The following is a 5,116-nucleotide window of genomic DNA, read 5'->3' on the forward strand; positions in this document are numbered from 1 at the left end:
AGGACCAGCCCGGCCCGCGCGAGTGCTGTCTTGTGCCCCTGGCCCGGGCGCGGGGGGCTGCCCTGGCTTCTCCCACTTGAAGCACGGGGACAAGCTGGGCACGTCCCGCCGGGCACCGACACTGACACTGCGCTGGCACCGCATGGGCGTAGGCTGTTGCCTACAAAACCAGTCAGCCTCTGAAAGGTGGCACCTGCCCTACCTGCTCCCTGACTGTAGGAAGAGGCGAAGCGCAGGGTCCTCCGGCTTCGTGAGGGTCAAAGCGGGGAGAAGGGAACTGAACTGGTCCAGCTCCGGGCCGACAACCCGGACCGCAACGCAAGGAAACAAGGAGGTGGGTGAGACTGGATGAGGTCTCTTCCCTCTCCGCCTCCCCAGCTGCTATAGGACTGTTCACTGTATTTTCCAGGCCGTTACTAGAGCCTGAGGGTCCTGGGAGAACCTTGTACCCTAGAAAGGCAAATAACTTTCATTTTTTCAAACTAAGGACAGCTCCCAAATTGTGGTCTACCCCAGTCAGTGGTGACACATAGGGGGTGCACGTGCATCCCCCTGAGAGCGCACCCCCTGTCAGGCTGTGCTCCCTGTTTAGCTGGCAGGCAGGGAGAGGCGGGAGCACCAGTGCCCCCACTGCGAGTGCCAGCTGGGAGTGGGGCCGCCAGCAAAAGCGGGATCAGCTGCCAGGGGACCCTGTGTCTCTGACTGGTGTCAGGGGGGGCACATGCGCCCCCCCCTCCCGGCTCAAGAGGCCCCAGTCACCCATGACCCCAGTGTTTCTCAACCTGTGGGCCACGGCCGAAAATTGGGTTACAAGAATATATAAAAGGGTTGCAAATAAACTTTAAAAGTGGATTCTCCTTTAAAGGAGAAAAACATAGGAAACAGGTTTTTCCTTGCAAGCCTACAAGGGGCTGCTTGGGGGCCCCCTGCTCTACACCCCCCACCCCACACACTGTGGGGCAGTGGGGCAGGAGTGAGGGACACTGAGCTGGGACTGGCCATCAATGTTTACAAATGGGTCCTCGTATAAAAAAGGTTGAAAACCACTGGTCTACACCATATATTCCAATGGTCTAGGGAAAGCTTTTCAGTTGCATGGAAAAAGCCTCTTTTTTTTGTTTCCAGCTGTTAACTTGTATTTAAAGACTGTAAAATACATTAAGTAGTTTGCCACTATTACTTTCCCTGTAATCAATTACTGTAGGTGTCACAAGAATGTTTTAAGATCTCCAAGAAGAGGGATGGTGCCGGCATGAAAATGACGTTGTGCATCCTATAAATAGATTGTGAAGGGGCGTAAAACATACGTGCCATTATTTTTAGTTAGTTAATGATTAGCTAATAAGCCATCCAAAGTGGTTAGTTTCCACAATAGTTTCCAAATATTTGAAAGACTGCCATAAAGGAAAGAGAAAAACTGTTCTACCTTGCCACAAACTTCATAAATTTAAGATTTTTTTCCCTGAGACTTAGTACAACTGTACAAACAGTGGGGGAAAAAGGAAGAAGTTGCTCCTAGGAAGCTATGGAATCTCCTTCATTTCAGGTTTTGAAGGAGCTGGATAGGCATCTACGTGGGATGGTTTAGATATAGCACATCCTGCATCTGTGAAGGGGGTTGGAATAGCTGGCCCTTAAGGTTCCTTCCAACCTTATGAGTCTACTATTATTTATAGATACACATTATTAATAAATTGTCATTTTTGTTGTGCAATAAAGTACTACTGCATAAATCTTCCAAGTCCTGATTAACAGCAAAACAAAGAAGCAAGTCACCATATTTAAGAAACCTCACACTGTACAAACTATGGGGCTCTAAAAGGTCCACCTCCAGAAAACAACACTAGATCCATGAAAAAAAGTACATCTAAAAATTTAGAGACCTATGCCTCCATCTTACACTTCACTTCATCTTCAGGGCTACTTACCTGCATATTTGCAGAACTGAGACTTTAATTCTTACTTTTTTAGGAAACCTGGGAACAGATGAGAGTTTTCTAGAAAATAAACTCTTAATTCAGGTGTTTGGAAATCAGTAATGGGGATAAAACAAAAACCTATAAAGATTGAATAGAAGCTTGAGGGTAGAGGATCACAGTAGAAACTATCCTGCTAGAAATTCAGGCAGCTTCAAGTTCAGCCCATCACCCAAGAACATCAATAAAAGCTGAAGCTAATCTGTTCTCCATTTTTACCTTTCCATGCCCATCCCCCTTTCATCTTTGCCTCTTTTCCTCTTGCTCCATTTGAATCTCTTCTTTGTTCATTCCCTGCTTTACCTGTGACAGGTACAGATGTTGTCTATGTTGTATCAGGGTTGACAGTAGTCTTATGTAGAGTTTAGTTGATGGATTGTATAGGATGGTTTGGTTAGAGATGATCCTGCTTCAGACAGGAGACCAGACTAGGTAACCCCGGAGATCCCTTCCAGCCCTCTACAATTCTCTGCTTAACCCTTCTTTCTTCAATATCAATGGTCTTCTTTTGCAATCACTTAAATACTTTTCCATTTCCCACACTTCTTGTCTAGCCATAATAACGAGAAGCCATTCTTTTCAGATAATTAAAAAAATCTTTTGTAAATGGAAATTTATAATCCCATTTCCAATGCTATGGATGATCCCCATATCACTTAGCATAGGCACTATCGTTTAGGATTCAGCTGCTACACTCAAGTTTGTAAATGTATAAAAATCAAGAATTAATATGTACCAGATTTACTGTTCATTTCCAACTCCATAAAACTAGAAAATGGATGACAAGCTCCAGTAATTTGGTCTTGATTAATCAAGAGCTATTTAATCTTTTTCCTGAAACACAAAAGGCCAAATGATCAAAAGATATAAAGTAGTTTCTGCAATACATTAGTGACCTCTCTAATGTATTAGGGAACAACCATAATCAGCTAGCAAAGTAGTAATGCTATTCAAAAATTTAAAAAATCAGCATTGGGAGGTAAAAAAGCTGTACCACCATCCCATAAAAATTAAGTTTTTAAGTATTTTAAGCATAAAGTACAAAAAGGGAAGCTTTTTTTTTTCTTTGCCATTCATCCAGCATTCCTCCTTGCTTTTCAAGATGATAAAACCTATGCCACAGTTCTGACAGGTCACAATTAGTTCACTACAACAGGAAAAATGCAGATTGAGTCAGACAAGCACTTCCAGCATTTCCTTTTATGTCTTCCAAATGCTGATGGTTGTTCAGTGGCTGATGCTGCAAACACAGGAGTAGAGTATGTGCAAAGAGAAGTGTTAACTCACAATATATTAGGAAAGTAACGTCTTTACAATTGCTTTGTACCCAATTTTTGAATAAGCATATAAATATCACATGCTCAATTAGGGCAATACTCAGCTCAGGACCCTCTTTCAAAACCTTGCTTACCACGAAGCTCACAAAATACCACCCAGTCTAACAACTACCGCATCAGATTTCTGTTAAGCATCCTTAGCAGGTTTAGAGGGCTGCAATAAGACCAGTAAATCCATATATGAGCAATGTCTCTCTAGCAGTGTTTACAGCTTACTGTCTAGCATGGCTAATAATGTGGAAAATCTTCTCCTCCTCTGTTTCAAAGCTGTCTTCCACTGCCTAGAAGTTTCATATGTTACAAGTCAATAGTCAATTTTTTTTTAATCAACTACTGATTTTGTTTGTCTCCCCCATTTCAAAATGGGCACAAATGTACAAAGCCTTGACATTTTCAGCAGCGTTCATGGAAGCTGCAGGTTCTCAGCAGCTCTGACAGGCTCAAGCATCTCAAAACCAAGTGAACAAAAATTAAGCCACTTTTGACCATTTGATCTACATGTGCTCCTGAATATGCAGGGAGGGTTTGACTCTCAAAAAGGAGATTATATTCTCCAAGGTGGCTCGCATCTGCTTCCTATTTAGATCAGTCGACTTTGGCTCATCTCCATGAAACACTTCAAAGACAGAAACAAACAATTCAAAGTAGATGCCCCTCTCCTTTTTTTCCTACTGTTGATCTAGCAACAGATAGCTTTTGAGTGTGGGACTGTGACTTGAATTCCATGTTGCCCAGACGCTCTTAGATTAATGCAATAAGATTCAAGGCAAAGTTCAGCCCCCAAAAACAGCTGCAGTTCCAACAAAGTTAAAAATTTGGTCTAAAAGACCTGAATTGGTTCCACTCTGGGAAGGTATCTACAAAGTACTCAGCAATGCTATGGAAGACCTTTAACCTGGAATAGGTTATTTGGAGTGGGCTCTTCCAAAGCCTGAGGATTTTCCTGGTGGCACTGCAGTGGGGTCACACCTTGAATAGCTTGTCCCTCTGGCACAGGGGGGAAGAGGGCCGAGGGCCAACAGAGGCAAAGGGCCAAGATTCGTATTTACTCTCATCCACAAACTCAATGCAGACTGAAACTGTCACTCACCACCTTTCCCATGCCACTGTGTACTATTTCATAGACTTCATAGATTTCATAGACATGAGGGCTGGAAGGGACCTCGGAAGATCATCGAGTCCAGCCCCCTGCCCAAAGGGCAGGAAGTCAGCTGGGGTCATAGGATCCCAGCAAGATGAGCATCCAGTTTGCTTTTGAAGGTGTTCAGTGTGGGCGCTTGACTCCGGTGGCAGGCTGTTCCAGACCTTGGGGGCTCGGACAGTAAAGAAATTCTTATGTCCAGCCTGAAACGGTCTTGTAGTAGTTTATGACCATTCGACCTAGTCGTCATCCCTTGGGGCGCTCTGGTGAACAAACGTTCGCCCAGATACTGGTGGTCACCCCTGATAAACTTATAGGTGGCCATCAGATCACCCCTGAGCCCACGCTTTTCCAGGCTAAAGAGCCCCAGGGCTCTCAGCCTGTCATCGTAGGGTCTGCTTCCCTGACCTCTGATCATGCGCGTGGCTCTTCTCTGGACTCTCTCAAGCTTCTCCACATCCTTTTTGAATTGTGGAGCCCAAAACTGGACGCAGTACTCCAGCTGCGGCCTCACTAAGGCCGAGTACAAGGGGAGAATGACGTCCCGGGATTTGCTTGAGAAGCATCTATGGGTGCAACCCAGTGTTTTGGTCACTTTACTAGCCGCCGCATCGCATTGCAGGCTCATGTTCATCTTGTGGTCAATGATGACCCCCAAGTCT

The 5,116-nt window shown here is 44.7% G+C and overlaps 2 protein-coding genes across 3 annotated transcripts in view; both read right to left on the reverse strand.

Annotated features, from left to right (window-relative positions):
* LPAR3 (lysophosphatidic acid receptor 3) overlaps positions 1-214 on the reverse strand; it is a 28,512-nt gene extending 28,298 nt beyond the window's left edge. Inside the window, exon 1 of the mRNA XM_006033849.3 lies at positions 203-214. The gene's annotated coding sequence lies outside the window, so the exon portion shown is untranslated. The remainder of the gene's footprint in view (positions 1-202) is intronic.
* The window catches only part of MCOLN2 (mucolipin 2), an 87,462-nt gene that overhangs the window by 25,625 nt on the left and 56,721 nt on the right, over positions 1-5,116 (reverse strand). The window lies entirely within an intron of this gene.

The sequence above is a fragment of the Alligator sinensis genome, unplaced genomic scaffold, assembly GCF_000455745.1.
Source record: "Alligator sinensis unplaced genomic scaffold, ASM45574v1 scaffold32_2, whole genome shotgun sequence".
In the NCBI taxonomy this organism is placed as follows: Eukaryota; Metazoa; Chordata; order Crocodylia; family Alligatoridae; genus Alligator; species Alligator sinensis.